The sequence below is a fragment of the Pleurodeles waltl genome, chromosome 2_1 (assembly GCF_031143425.1).
Source record: "Pleurodeles waltl isolate 20211129_DDA chromosome 2_1, aPleWal1.hap1.20221129, whole genome shotgun sequence".
Taxonomy (NCBI): domain Eukaryota; kingdom Metazoa; phylum Chordata; class Amphibia; order Caudata; family Salamandridae; genus Pleurodeles; species Pleurodeles waltl.
Window position 1 is genome coordinate 636256090 of NC_090438.1, and position 16003 is coordinate 636272092.

Below are 16003 nucleotides of genomic sequence, written 5' to 3' on the forward strand. Positions count from 1 at the left end.
GAAAGCATTGAGTCATCGTGGAGATACAGCCAACACGTGTTTCGTCACACAGGTGACTTCATCAAGGCTGTAAAAAAGTAATGACAGCAAGTGTGTATTGGAATCTGGTGTGAAACCAGAAAGCGTTCTGTTTGTGTAAGTGAGTAAATGATTAACATGGCTTTAGAGGTAAGTGGTAGTGGGATCCAAAAATCAGAAACAGGAGAGTACTAGGTAAGTCACCGTGGTCATGTGGCAAAAATGTCTATAAACACAAAGTGTTGGAAAGTAATAGAGTATAGGCACTTTGAAGCAGTGTGAGCATGCAATTGGTGTGCAATAGGGAGAAACTTGCAAGACTAAGAGAAAACAGGGAGAGAAAGTGGAAACGATAAAGGGGAGATACGGCTAAATACAAGTTTAGAAAAAAGAAACAGTGACGAGGGTGGTGAGCCCGTAGGGCATAACAGAAGGGTGAAAGTCATATCTGGGGCAGCAGGCCCAAGTAAGTTTAGTGGTGGTGTGTGGTAGTGAAGTTAAGTGGGCTGGAGAGAAAGTGAGTAAGACAGATCAAAGAAAGAGAGAGAAATGGAATGGATGGAGGGGATAGGATAGGAAAAAAAGTAAGTAAGATAGATCAGAGAAAGAGAGAGTATTGGAATGTGATAAATAATCGTGTGTGACAGGATATTTGGGAAAACGTAGAAAGCTAAAAAAATATGAAGGTAAGGTGATAAGAAGGAAAAAGGTGAGAAAAAATTGGATTAGAGAGAAAGGAAAATCTATATATATAGAAAAAAGATAAGAATGGCCCCAAACTGAACAAGTCACGGCTGGAAGAACACAAGAAAAATAGCCCGGGTCGTGGTGAGCGGCTGGTGAGGGCTCGACAAACGTGAAACGTGGTAATCAAAATGACCGCAGGAGCGAGGGCGTGCACTAAATTGCGGTGAGAAAAACGCTGAGAGAAAAGATAAAAATGCGAGTCTCAATCGTAAGGCGAGGTAAGTAATTGGCACATTATAATGACTGCTGCCCATGGAGTGGATCGTAGGAGTGTGGGCATAACTAAAGTTATTAAGGGGGAAAAAAACGCTTAGAAAAAGAGTAAGAAAAGCGAGTCTCGTTCTGGGAACTAAATAAGCAAAATACGTAAACTGGTAGCAGTGAGGACCGCGTTACGGTAAACGTGGTGAAGGCGAGTTAGGCCCTTACCATTAAGCAGCGTAGTGGTGAGCTATCCGGTAACCGCGAGAAAGAGTAATGATCTGTGAGGGGAATTGCTAACTAATTAAGTAGAAGGCAGAGATGCAGTGGAAATGAAAAAGGGACTAGGCTAAATAGGCTAAAATGGCGACCCTCTTAGGTGTGACTGGGCTATACTGGTTAAAATGGCGGCCATCTTGTGTGTGACTCGGAGATAATATAACAACATGATAATAGGAAAAGCGTAGGCAGTAGAAAAGTTAGTAAGAGTGCGACAGTGACTATGTTGGTGCTAGGCACCGAGAAAATGCCTAGAGAACCGGAGAAATAGATAGAGTCAAGACCGGCGAAAGCGACAGTGTAATGGTGTCCAAGGATATAATAGGTGGTGTAAAGGTACACTGCTGGGCAGGGACAGCAGAGGACAAAAAAGGAAACGTATATGAGCCTTTCACATTTGTTGCAGTGAAAAGATACAAGAAATAACTCACTGTATATAAGTGCACTATACAATTGTGGTGGTAAGTAAAACCAACAAAAGTAGAGACAATGAAGTGTAGTAGGTAAGTGCAACAGTTGACACATTTGCATAGAAACATGTGTACATCAATGGAATATACAGTAGTCCACAGTATTATTAGTGTCTGGGAAATCTTAGTCATCAGTATAAGAGCCAACCACATTTGTTACAGTGAAAAGAAACAAAAAATATAACTCTTTGTATTGACTGTGTTCACAGTGTAGTAGGTAAGTGCAGCAGTTAACACCCTTGCATAGAAACATATGTACATTACTGGGATATACAGTAGTCCACAGTATTATTAATGTTTAGGAAATGTTAGTTATAAGTATAAGAGCACTTCACATGTGTCGTCGTGAAAAGATAAGCATACAGCATTAAGGTGGTACACAGTAGTCCACAGTATTACTAGAGTTAGGAAATATTAGGTAACGGTATGTGAGCCATTTACATGCGTCGCAGTGACAAGATACGACAAACAAATCAGTATATGTGGACGCACTGTACATTCGCGATGGAAAGTCAAAATGTAGAAGTAGAGACCATGAAGTACAGTAAATACAATAGTTAACACAATTTGTGTAAACGCATACATGCACTAATGGGGAATACAGAAGTACACAACATTAATGAAATCAGGCAATACTAATGTGTACACTGTAGACAGGGGGAATGGCGAATCATGCGAGAAAAAAATGAAGTTCACGATCCGTGTTCAAGCCTAGTTCAACTGCGCGAAGTTTTATGATCCATTTAGACTCGCATCTACGTAGATCCCTGGTTCTGTCTCCCCATCTTGGTGAATTAGGAACCTGAGTGATGCCATGGAATCTAAGGCTCAGGAGATCCTGTTCCCCGTGAGATGTGTTGAAATGGACAGCCATGGGATAGTTAATGTTAGCATTCCTGATGGCTCTGACATGTTCCTGAATACGTTCTTTTAATGGGCGTATTGAGCTGCCAACATAGATCAGACCACATACACATATCAGACAGTAGACAGTAAACTTCGTGTTGCAATTCATGAATGTCTTGATGTGATGCGTGGTCACGGTGTTGTAGGAAAAGGAAGTGGTTTTGTTAAGGGCTAGTTGGCAAGAAATACAGCAACCACATTTGTAAAAACCATTCGGTTTAACGGGAATCCACCCTGTGGATGGTGTCAGAGGTGGGGGACAGAGAAAGCTCGGGCACAGAATGTTCCTAAGGGTCCGACCTCTGCTATGTACGATGGTAGGAGACCCACCTATTGAGTCCTTGAGGCAAGTATCCAACCTTAACAGATGCCAGTGTTTCTTAAGAATACGCAGCACATCCTTACTTGCAGGGCTGTATTGGGTAATGAAGGAGACCGGTCTGCTGTTAGAGAAACCCTTAGCCACTGGTTCTCTGCGGTTTTTAATCAGTAAATCGTGTTGGTTTTTGTTACGTATGCGTTTGCTGGCAACCGAGATGAGTTTGTTGGTATACCCTCTAGCTTGAAAACGATAAGTCAGGTTCTTAAGCTCCTGTTTAAAAACGACATTGTCAGTACAGTTGCGCCGAATTCTAACCATTTCACCGTATGGGATGGCTCTAATCTGTGACAGGGGGTGGGCGCTGTGAGCATGTAGGACAGAATTACAGGCTGTGGGTTTCCTGTACAGTCTAGACATGATCTTGTTGTCGGTGATGTACAGAAGTAAGTCAAGGAATTCGATTTTGGTCGTGTCCACTTTGTGAGTGAAAACTAAGTTGAAATCATTGGTGTTGAGGTGTTCGATGAGTATATTGAGGTCCGAGACATTACCAGTCCAGATAGCTAGAATATCATCAATATATCTACCCCAATACAGGATATGTTCAGTAAGGTTCAACGGGCAGTTGGACCATAAGTGTTTTTTCTCAAATTGTCCCATGTAGAGATTGACATATGAAGGGGAGAACTTAGCTCCCATGGCTACACCCTGACACTGTCGATACCATCTACCATCATGTAAGAATACATTGTTCTCTAGTACCAACCGTGTGAGGTCAAGCAGCATGCGTGTATGATCATATAGTGTGGCATCTCGGGTACTGAGCGTAAGTTGGAGCATTTCCAGTCCCCTTTCCAGGGGGATGGATGTGTAAAGAGAACTAACGTCGAGGCAGACAAACATGAAGTCTTCTGACCAATCGATGTCTTCCAATTGACACAACAGATCACGGGTGTCCTGTATGTAGGACGGAAGGTTGTGAACCAAGGGTTGTAGAAAGGAGTCAATGTACTCCGAGATGTGTTCCGTAGGTGAACCAATCCCTGAAATGATGGGTCTGCCAGGAGGAAAGCCCCCTGGCTTGTGGACTTTTGGTAAAATGTATATACAGGGAGCCCGGGGCGCCTCGATGTACAGAAATCTGTGTTCCAAGTCAGTCAGGAGACAGTGATTTCTCCAAAATGTCAATTTCTTTCTGATCATGTTGGTAATGTTGGAAAGAGGGTTGCTTGGTAGTAAAGTGTAGGCCTGGGTGTCATTCAGTTGTCTGTCTATTTCTGCAACATAGTCACTCCTGTTCATGACGACGACATTGCCCCCTTTGTCAGCCTCCCTGATAACTATATCTGGACATATGGAGAGTTTATGCAGCGCACGGAGTTCCTCGGAGTTGAGATTATTGGAAGGACTGTGGGTGCATGTGCTCTTTTTGTCCTCTAGGTTGTAGAGTTCCGTACTGACGGCTTGGTAGAAGACGTCAATGTGATTGTCTGGCGGTAGCGTGGGGACAAACATAGAATTGGGTTTGAGCCCACTGTTGACATCTAAGTTGGGTATAACATTGAGTTCAACCAATAGTTCATCAAAACTGGGTGTTGGTGAAGATGTGTTATCCAGGGAGAGAACCGTATGGATATCATGAAGGTCACCAATGGTTTGATTGCAAGTGGGTGGTGCCGTGTGGGCAGTTTTGTTGGTATCAGGTTTGTTGTGGAAGAACTTCTTAAGTTTGAGGTTACGTATGAATTTAAAGAGATCTATGTGTATGTTGGTGTAATCAGGTTTAGAAGAAGGACAGAAGCCCAGACCCTTTTTTAAGACATTTATTTCATGCATAGACAGTTTTAAGCTGGAAAGATTCATAATCTGAACTGTTTCTTCACAAATGTTGGGGGTAGGCTGCAAGGAGAAATCACTCATGGCCTTTGAGTTTTTGTGGTGGAACGTGTTGTCATGCCCCCCCTGGTGTTTGTTGCGGTGTTTCCTGCCCCCCCTGCGGGTGGGTCTATGTTTGTGCCTGATCTGTTGTAGTTCTGTCGAAGTCCCTTTCTGTATCGGCCAAGTTCCTCTAAAAAAGAATTTGATTGTTGTGTGGTATTATGTGGAGTCATATTGGTAGAAGACCCCTCCCTAGGTGGGTCTGAGCAATCACTCGATATGTTGGAGACATCTGATAAGCTACCCGTGATAGACCCAGCAGGCGTATAGGTATTGGTGGGTCTAGTGTTAGACTCCTTGTTAACCTGATCGAACTTTCGTGCAAAAGTGTAGATCCTGCCATTCTTGTAATCATTGTCATCTCTGACAAGTTTTCGCATTTTCTTATCTTTTATGTATAACTGGTAACCAGTGAGTATCTCCCTCATAATAGTGAAGTTCCTGTCAGTTGCTTCTGGGAGGTTGAGATTTTTAATCTCCTCCTCCAGAGATGTAATGTCTAGAAGTAGTTTGGTACGTTTTCTGTCCGAATGTTTGATCAGTATGTTAATCATACTGAAAGAGGTAGAAGAGATGAGGTGTTCCCATTCCCCAAGTAAGTCAGGGTCAAGGTCTTCAAATGATGGGAATATAATTACTCGTAGACCTCTAGGTACTTGTTTTATTTCCAAGTAGCGTTTAAGAGTGGTAATGTCCCACCAACGGGCTAGTTCCTGTTTCCTTAACCTCTCTAGCTTAATAAATTTCTGTCTTAGTCCTTGTGTGGAAGGTGTGGGATCTGTGGTACGGGGAGCTAGGGGTTTCTTGGAAAAAAGCTCAGCAGCCAGGGTGTCCCGGTTGTCGTCAAAGAAAGCCATGTTGAGTAACCTAAAAAGAGGGTATTCCTTTCGATCAAAAGAAACACAGATAATGTTGTTTAAATGGTACGTGTTGCTAGAGTACGGCTCACCCTGTTCAGACAGAACATAACAAGGAAAAGAGAAATGAGGGCAGTAAGGGTGAGAGGCGCTGCTCTTCTAGACAGTAGACATGTAGTTTAGACAGAATAGATAAGTGAGAGTAAAGTCCGGTGCAAAACAGCCCGGTGCCTTACTGCCCGGTAGGCACCAAAACGGGTACTAGGAGTACCCTAGGGCAAAAATGGGACAAATTGGCCACAGCACACAGAGAGTAATGTCCAACAGTAAGGCAGAAAAAGATAATCCTGGTGTTGTTCCGTGGGTTGAGGGAAGTATAAAGTTGAAATGAGTCTCAAATCCTGTTTGCAGATGGTGTCTTTATTTATAGATGCTAAGAAAGCATTGAGTCATCGTGGAGATACAGCCAACACGTGTTTCGTCACACAGGTGACTTCATCAAGGCTGTAAAAAAGTAATGACAGCAAACATTGGATACATAAGTGTGTATTGGAATCTGGTGTGAAACCAGAAAGCGTTCTGTTTGTGTAAGTGAGTAAATGATTAACATGGCTTTAGAGGTAAGTGGTAGTGGGATCCAAAAATCAGAAACAGGAGAGTACCAGGTAAGTCACCGTGGTCATGTGGCAAAAATGTCTATAAACACAAAGTGTTGGAAAGTAATAGAGTATAGGCACTTTGAAGCAGTGTGAGCATGCAATTGGTGTGCAATAGGGAGAAACTTGCAAGACTAAGAGAAAACAGGGAGAGAAAGTGGAAACGATAAAGGGGAGATACGGCTAAATACACGTTTAGAAAAAAGAAACAGTGACGAGGGTGGTGAGCCCGGAGGGCATAACAGAAGGGTGAAAGTCATACCTGGGGCAGCAAGCCCAAGTAAGTTTAGTGGTGGTGTGTGGTAGTGAAGTTAAGTGGGCTGGAGAGAAAGTGAGTAAGAAAGATCAAAGAAAGAGAGAGAAATGGAATGGATGGAGGGGATAGGATAGGAAAAAAAGTAAGTAAGATAGATCAGAGAAAGAGAGAGTATTGGAATGTGATAAATAATCGTGTGTGACAGGATATTTGGGAAAACGTAGAAAGCTAAAAAAATATGAAGGTAAGGTGATAAGAAGGAAAAAGGTGAGAAAAAATTGGATTAGAGAGAAAGGAAAATCTATATATATAGAAAAAAGATAAGAATGGTCAGTGAGAACATACCTGAGTAAATAGTAAAGAGCTGTAATAGGTATGGCTGCGCCAGGCAGCTGCAGGTACGTACGTAAAAGGCTTGCGTGAAAATGAAGATATGAGGAGGCCCTGATAAGCCTATAAAAATGACCTAAAATAGTACCAGGGAAGAAAAGAAGATTATAAAGCGAGGGCAGGATTCTAAAGAGGAGTAAAAGCAATAAAAAACCGGTGATTGTATAACCAGATTAGATCAGCGGTTGGTAATTGGTGATTAAGTTAAGAAAAAATGCGCCTGAGTTAGAGTCACACCGGTATGCAGAAACAGAATCGCGGTGTGCGGTGGCCCCAAACTGAACAAGTCACGGTTGGAAGAACACAAGAAAAATAGCCCGGGTCGTGGTGAGCGGCTGGTGAGGGCTCGACAAACGTGAAACGTGGTAATCAAAATGACCGCAGGAGCGAGGGCGTGCACTAAATTGCGGTGAGAAAAACGCTGAGAGAAAAGATAAAAATGCGAGTCTCAATCGTAAGGCGAGGTAAGTAATTGGCACATTATAATGACTGCTGCCCGTGGAGTGGATCGTAGGAGTGTGGGCATAACTAAAGTTATTAAGGGGGGAAAAAACGCTTAGAAAAAGAGTAAGAAAAGCGAGTCTCGTTCTGGGAACTAAATAAGCAAAATACGTAAACTGGTAGCAGTGAGGACCGCGTTACGGTAAACGTTGTGAAGGCGAGTTAGGCACTTACCATTAAGCAGCGTAGTGGTGAGCTATCCGGTAACCGCGAGAAAGAGTAATGATCTGTGAGGGGAATTGCTAACTAATTAAGTAGAAGGCAGAGATGCAGTGGAAATGAAAAAGGGACTAGGCTAAATAGGCTAAAATGGCGACCCTCTTAGGTGTGACTGGGCTATACTGGTTAAAACGGCGGCCATCTTGTGTGTGACTCGGAGATAATATAACAACATGATAATAGGAAAAGCGTAGGCAGTAGAAAAGTTAGTAAGAGTGCGACAGTGACTATGTTGGTGCTAGGCACCGAGAAAGTGCCTAGAGAACCGGAGAAATAGATAGAGTCAAGACCGGCGAAAGCGACAGTGTAATGGTGTCCAAGGATATAATAGGTGGTGTAAAGGTACACTGCTGGGCAGGGACAGCAGAGGACAAAAAAGGAAACGTATATGGGCCTTTCACATTTGTTGCAGTGAAAAGATACAAGAAATAACTCACTGTATATAAGTGCACTATACAATTGTGGTGGTAAGTAAAACCAACAAAAGTAGAGACAATGAAGTGTAGTAGGTAAGTGCAACAGTTGACACATTTGCATAGAAACATGTGTACATCAACGGAATATACAGTAGTCCACAGTATTATTAGTGTCTGGGAAATCTTAGTCATCAGTATAAGAGCCAACCACATTTGTTACAGTGAAAAGAAACAAAAAATATAACTCTTTGTATTGACTGTGTTCACAGTGTAGTAGGTAAGTGCAGCAGTTAACACCCTTGCATAGAAACATATGTACATTACTGGGATATACAGTAGTCCACAGTATTATTAATGTTTAGGAAATGTTAGTTATAAGTATAAGAGCACTTCACATGTGTCGTCGTGAAAAGATAAGCATACAGCATTAAGGTGGTACACAGTAGTCCACAGTATTACTAGAGTTAGGAAATATTAGGTAACGGTATGTGAGCCATTTACATGCGTTGCAGTGACAAGATACGACAAACAAATCAGTATATGTGGACGCACTGTACATTCGCGATGGAAAGTCAAAATGTAGAAGTAGAGACCATGAAGTACAGTAAATACAATAGTTAACACAATTTGCGTAAACGCATACATGCACTAATGGGGAATACAGAAGTACACAACATTAATGAAATCAGGCAATACTAATGTGTACACTGTAGACAGGGGGAATGGCGAATCATGCGAGAAAAAAATGAAGTTCACGATCCGTGTTCAAGCCTAGTTCAACTGCGTGAAGTTTTATGATCCATTTAGACTCGCATCTATGTAGATCCCTGGTTCTGTCTCCCCATCTTGGTGAATTAGGAACCTGAGTGATGCCATGGAATCTAAGGCTCAGGAGATCCTGTTCCCCGTGAGATGTGTTGAAATGAACAGCCATGGGATAGTTAATGTTAGCATTCCTGATGGCTCTGACATGTTCCTGAATACGTTCTTTTAGTGGGCGTATTGAGCTGCCAACATAGATCAGACCACATACACATATCAGACAGTAGACAGTAAACTTCGTGTTGCAATTCATGAATGTCTTGATGTGATGCGTGGTCACGGTGTTGTAGGAAAAGGAAGTGGTTTTGTTAAGGGCTAGTTGGCAAGAAATACAGCAACCACATTTGTAAAAACCATTCGGTTTAACGGGAATCCACCCTGTGGATGGTGTCAGAGGTGGGGGACAGAGAAAGCTCGGGCACAGAATGTTCCTAAGGGTCCGACCTCTGCTATGTACGATGGTAGGAGACCCACCTATTGAGTCCTTGAGGCAAGTATCCAACCTTAACAGATGCCAGTGTTTCTTAAGAATACGCAGCACATCCTTACTTGCAGGGCTGTATTGGGTAATGAAGGAGACCGGTCTGCTGTTAGAGAAACCCTTAGCCACTGGTTCTCTGCGGTTTTTAATCAGTAAATAGTGTTGGTTTTTGTTACGTATGCGTTTGCTGGCAACCGAGATGAGTTTGTTGGTATACCCTCTAGCTTGAAAACGATAAGTCAGGTTCTTAAGCTCCTGTTTAAAAACGACATTGTCAGTACAGTTGCGCCGAATTCTAACCATTTCACCGTATGGGATGGCTCTAATCTGTGACAGGGGGTGGGCACTGTGAGCATGTAGGACAGAATTACAGGCTGTGGGTTTCCTGTACAGTCTAGACATGATCTTGTTGTCGGTGATGTACAGAAGTAAGTCAAGGAATTCGATTTTGGTCGTGTCCACTTTGTGAGTGAAAACTAAGTTGAAATCATTGGTGTTGAGGTGTTCGATGAGTATATTGAGGTCCGAGACATTACCAGTCCAGATAGCTAGAATATCATCAATATATCTACCCCAATACAGGATATGTTCAGTAAGGTTCAACGGGCAGTTGGACCATAAGTGTTTTTTCTCAAATTGTCCCATGTAGAGATTGGCATATGAAGGGGAGAACTTAGCTCCCATGGCTACACCCTGACACTGTCGATACCATCTACCATCATGTAAGAATACATTGTTCTCTAGTACCAACCGTGTGAGGTCAAGCAGCATGCGTGTATGATCATATAGTGTGGCATCTCGGGTACTGAGCGTAAGTTGGAGCATTTCCAGTCCCCTTTCCAGGGGGATGGATGTGTAAAGAGAACTAACGTCGAGGCAGACAAACATGAAGTCTTCTGACCAATCGATGTCTTCCAATTGACACAACAGATCACGGGTGTCCTGTATGTAGGACGGAAGGTTGTGAACCAAGGGTTGTAGAAAGGAGTCAATGTACTCCGAGATGTGTTCCGTAGGTGAACCAATCCCTGAAATGATGGGTCTGCCAGGAGGAAAGCCCCCTGGCTTGTGGACTTTTGGTAAAATGTATATACAGGAAGCCCGGGGCGCCTCGATGTATAGAAATCTGTGTTCCAAGTCAGTCAGGAGACAGTGATTTCTCCAAAATGTCAATTTCTTTCTGATCATGTTGGTAATGTTGGAAAGAGGGTTGCTTGGTAGTAAAGTGTAGGCCTGGGTGTCATTCAGTTGTCTGTCTATTTCTGCAACATAGTCACTCCTGTTCATGACGACGACATTGCCCCCTTTGTCAGCCTCCCTGATAACTATATCTGGACATATGGAGAGTTTATGCAGCGCACGGAGTTCCTCGGAGTTGAGATTATTGGAAGGACTGTGGGTGCATGTGCTCTTTTTGTCCTCTAGGTTGTAGAGTTCCGTACTGACGGCTTGGTAGAAGACGTCAATGTGATTGTCTGGCGGTAGCGTGGGGACAAACATAGAATTGGGTTTGAGCCCACTGTTGACATCTAAGTTGGGTATAACATTGAGTTCAACCAATAGTTCATCAAAACTGGGTGTTGGTGAAGATGTGTTATCCAGAGAGAGAACCGTATGGATATCATGAAGGTCACCAATGGTTTGATTGCAAGTGGGTGGTGCCGTGTGGGCAGTTTTGTTGGTATCAGGTTTGTTGTGGAAGAACTTCTTAAGTTTGAGGTTACGTATGAATTTAAAGAGATCTATGTGTATGTTGGTGTAATCAGGTTTAGAAGAAGGACAGAAGCCCAGACCCTTTTTTAAGACATTTATTTCATGCATAGACAGTTTTAAGCTGGAAAGATTCATAACCTGAACTGTTTCTTCACAAATGTTGGGGGTAGGCTGCAAGGAGAGATCACTCATGGCCTTTGAGTTTTTGTGGTGGAACGTGTTGTCATGCCCCCCCTGGTGTTTGTTGCGGTGTTTCCTGCCCCCCCTGCGGGTGGGTCTATGTTTGTGCCTGATCTGTTGTAGTTCTGTCGAAGTCCCTTTCTGTATCGGCCAAGTTCCTCTAAAAAAGAATTTGATTGTTGTGTGGTATTATGTGGAGTCATATTGGTAGAAGACCCCTCCCTAGGTGGGTCTGAGCAATCACTCGATATGTTGGAGACATCTGATAAGCTACCCGTGATAGACCCAGCAGGCGTATAGGTATTGGTGGGTCTAGTGTTAGACTCCTTGTTAACCTGATCGAACTTTCGTGCAAAAGTGTAGATCCTGCCATTCTTGTAATCATTGTCATCTCTGACAAGTTTTCGCATTTTCTTATCTTTTATGTATAACTGGTAACCAGTGAGTATCTCCCTCATAATAGTGTAGTTCCTGTCAGTTGCTTCTGGGAGGTTGAGATTTTTAATCTCCTCCTCCAGAGATGTAATGTCTAGAAGTAGTTTGGTACGTTTTCTGTCCGAATGTTTGATCAGTATGTTAATCATACTGAAAGAGGTAGAAGAGATGAGGTGTTCCCATTCCCCAAGTAAGTCAGGGTCAAGGTCTTCAAATGATGGGAATATAATTACTCGTAGACCTCTAGGTACTTGTTTTATTTCCAAGTAGCGTTTAAGAGTGGTAATGTCCCACCAACGGGCTAGTTCCTGTTTCCTTAACCTCTCTAGCTTAATAAATTTCTGTCTTAGTCCTTGTGTGGAAGGTGTGGGATCTGTGGTACGGGGAGCTAGGGGTTTCTTGGAAAAAAGCTCAGCAGCCAGGGTGTCCCGGTTGTCGTCAAAGAAAGCCATGTTGAGTAACCTAAAAAGAGGGTATTCCTTTCGATCAAAAGAAACACAGATAATGTTGTTTAAATGGTACGTGTTGCTAGAGTACGGCTCACCCTGTTCAGACAGAACATAACAAGGAAAAGAGAAATGAGGGCAGTAAGGGTGAGAGGCGCTGCTCTTCTAGACAGTAGACATGTAGTTTAGACAGAATAGATAAGTGAGAGTAAAGTCCGGTGCAAAACAGCCCGGTGCCTTACTGCCCGGTAGGCACCAAAACGGGTACTAGGAGTACCCTAGGGCAAAAATGGGACAAATTGGCCACAGCACACAGAGAGTAATGTCCAACAGTAAGGCAGAAAAAGATAATCCTGGTGTTGTTCCGTGGGTTGAGGGAAGTATAAAGTTGAAATGAGTCTCAAATCCTGTTTGCAGATGGTGTCTTTATTTATAGATGCTAAGAAAGCATTGAGTCATCGTGGAGATACAGCCAACACGTGTTTCGTCACACAGGTGACTTCATCAAGGCTGTAAAAAAGTAATGACAGCAAACATTGGATACATAAGTGTGTATTGGAATCTGGTGTGAAACCAGAAAGCGTTCTGTTTGTGTAAGTGAGTAAATGATTAACATGGCTTTAGAGGTAAGTGGTAGTGGGATCCAAAAATCAGAAACAGGAGAGTACCAGGTAAGTCACCGTGGTCATGTGGCAAAAATGTCTATAAACACAAAGTGTTGGAAAGTAATAGAGTATAGGCACTTTGAAGCAGTGTGAACATGCAATTGGTGTGCAATAGGGAGAAACTTGCAAGACTAAGAGAAAACAGGGAGAGAAAGTGGAAACGATAAAGGGGAGATACGGCTAAATACACGTTTAGAAAAAAGAAACAGTGACGAGGGTGGTGAGCCCGGAGGGCATAACAGAAGGGTGAAAGTCATACCTGGGGCAGCAGGCCCAAGTAAGTTTAGTGGTGGTGTGTGGTAGTGAAGTTAAGTGGGCTGGAGAGAAAGTGAGTAAGAAAGATCAAAGAAAGAGAGAGAAATGGAATGGATGGAGGGGATAGGATAGGAAAAAAAGTAAGTAAGATAGATCAGAGAAAGAGAGAGTATTGGAATGTGATAAATAATCGTGTGTGACAGGATATTTGGGAAAACGTAGAAAGCTAAAAAAATATGAAGGTAAGGTGATAAGAAGGAAAAAGGTGAGAAAAAATTGGATTAGAGAGAAAGGAAAATCTATATATATAGAAAAAAGATAAGAATGGTCAGTGAGAACATACCTGAGTAAATAGTAAAGAGCTGTAATAGGTATGGCTGCGCCAGGCAGCTGCAGGTACGTACGTAAAAGGCTTGCGTGAAAATGAAGATATGAGGAGGCCCTGATAAGCCTATAAAAATGACCTAAAATAGTACCAGGGAAGAAAAGAAGATTATAAAGCGAGGGCAGGATTCTAAAGAGGAGTAAAAGCAATAAAAAACCGGTGATTGTATAACCAGATTAGATGAGCGGTTGGTAATTGGTGATTAAGTTAAGAAAAAATGCGCCTGAGTTAGAGTCACACCGGTATGCAGAAACAGAATCGCGGTGTGCGGTGGCCCCAAACTGAACAAGTCACGGTTGGAAGAACACAAGAAAAATAGCCCGGGTCGTGGTGAGCGGCTGGTGAGGGCTCGACAAACGTGAAACGTGGTAATCAAAATGACCGCAGGAGCGAGGGCGTGCACTAAATTGCGGTGAGAAAAACGCTGAGAGAAAAGATAAAAATGCGAGTCTCAATCGTAAGGCGTGGTAAGTAATTGGCACATTATAATGACTGCTGCCCGTGGAGTGGATCGTAGGAGTGTGGGCATAACTAAAGTTATTAAGGGGGGAAAAAACGCTTAGAAAAAGAGTAAGAAAAGCGAGTCTCGTTCTGGGAACTAAATAAGCAAAATACGTAAACTGGTAGCAGTGAGGACCGCGTTACGGTAAACGTTGTGAAGGCGAGTTAGGCACTTACCATTAAGCAGCGTAGTGGTGAGCTATCCGGTAACCGCGAGAAAGAGTAATGATCTGTGAGGGGAATTGCTAACTAATTAAGTAGAAGGCAGAGATGCAGTGGAAATGAAAAAGGGACTAGGCTAAATAGGCTAAAATGGCGACCCTCTTAGGTGTGACTGGGCTATACTGGTTAAAACGGCGGCCATCTTGTGTGTGACTCGGAGATAATATAACAACATGATAATAGGAAAAGCGTAGGCAGTAGAAAAGTTAGTAAGAGTGCGACAGTGACTATGTTGGTGCTAGGCACCGAGAAAGTGCCTAGAGAACCGGAGAAATAGATAGAGTCAAGACCGGCGAAAGCGACAGTGTAATGGTGTCCAAGGATATAATAGGTGGTGTAAAGGTACACTGCTGGGCAGGGACAGCAGAGGACAAAAAAGGAAACGTATATGGGCCTTTCACATTTGTTGCAGTGAAAAGATACAAGAAATAACTCACTGTATATAAGTGCACTATACAATTGTGGTGGTAAGTAAAACCAACAAAAGTAGAGACAATGAAGTGTAGTAGGTAAGTGCAACAGTTGACACATTTGCATAGAAACATGTGTACATCAACGGAATATACAGTAGTCCACAGTATTATTAGTGTCTGGGAAATCTTAGTCATCAGTATAAGAGCCAACCACATTTGTTACAGTGAAAAGAAACAAAAAATATAACTCTTTGTATTGACTGTGTTCACAGTGTAGTAGGTAAGTGCAGCAGTTAACACCCTTGCATAGAAACATATGTACATTACTGGGATATACAGTAGTCCACAGTATTATTAATGTTTAGGAAATGTTAGTTATAAGTATAAGAGCACTTCACATGTGTCGTCGTGAAAAGATAAGCATACAGCATTAAGGTGGTACACAGTAGTCCACAGTATTACTAGAGTTAGGAAATATTAGGTAACGGTATGTGAGCCATTTACATGCGTTGCAGTGACAAGATACGACAAACAAATCAGTATATGTGGACGCACTGTACATTCGCGATGGAAAGTCAAAATGTAGAAGTAGAGACCATGAAGTACAGTAAATACAATAGTTAACACAATTTGCGTAAACGCATACATGCACTAATGGGGAATACAGAAGTACACAACATTAATGAAATCAGGCAATACTAATGTGTACACTGTAGACAGGGGGAATGGCGAATCATGCGAGAAAAAAATGAAGTTCACGATCCGTGTTCAAGCCTAGTTCAACTGCGTGAAGTTTTATGATCCATTTAGACTCGCATCTATGTAGATCCCTGGTTCTGTCTCCCCATCTTGGTGAATTAGGAACCTGAGTGATGCCATGGAATCTAAGGCTCAGGAGATCCTGTTCCCCGTGAGATGTGTTGAAATGGACAGCCATGGGATAGTTAATGTTAGCATTCCTGATGGCTCTGACATGTTCCTGAATACGTTCTTTTAGTGGGCGTATTGAGCTGCCAACATAGATCAGACCACATACACATATCAGACAGTAGACAGTAAACTTCGTGTTGCAATTCATGAATGTCTTGATGTGATGCGTGGTCACGGTGTTGTAGGAAAAGGAAGTGGTTTTGTTAAGGGCTAGTTGGCAAGAAATACAGCAACCACATTTGTAAAAACCATTCGGTTTAACGGGAATCCACCCTGTGGATGGTGTCAGAGGTGGGGGACAGAGAAAGCTCGGGCACAGAATGTTCCTAAGGGTCCGACCTCTGCTATGTACGATGATAGGAGACCCACCTATTGAGTC

General features: G+C 42.7%; 1 protein-coding gene across 1 annotated transcript in view; it reads left to right on the plus strand.

The window, feature by feature from the left end:
* HECW1 (HECT, C2 and WW domain containing E3 ubiquitin protein ligase 1) overlaps positions 1 to 16003 on the plus strand; it is a 1026664-nt gene that overhangs the window by 526397 nt on the left and 484264 nt on the right. The window lies entirely within an intron of this gene.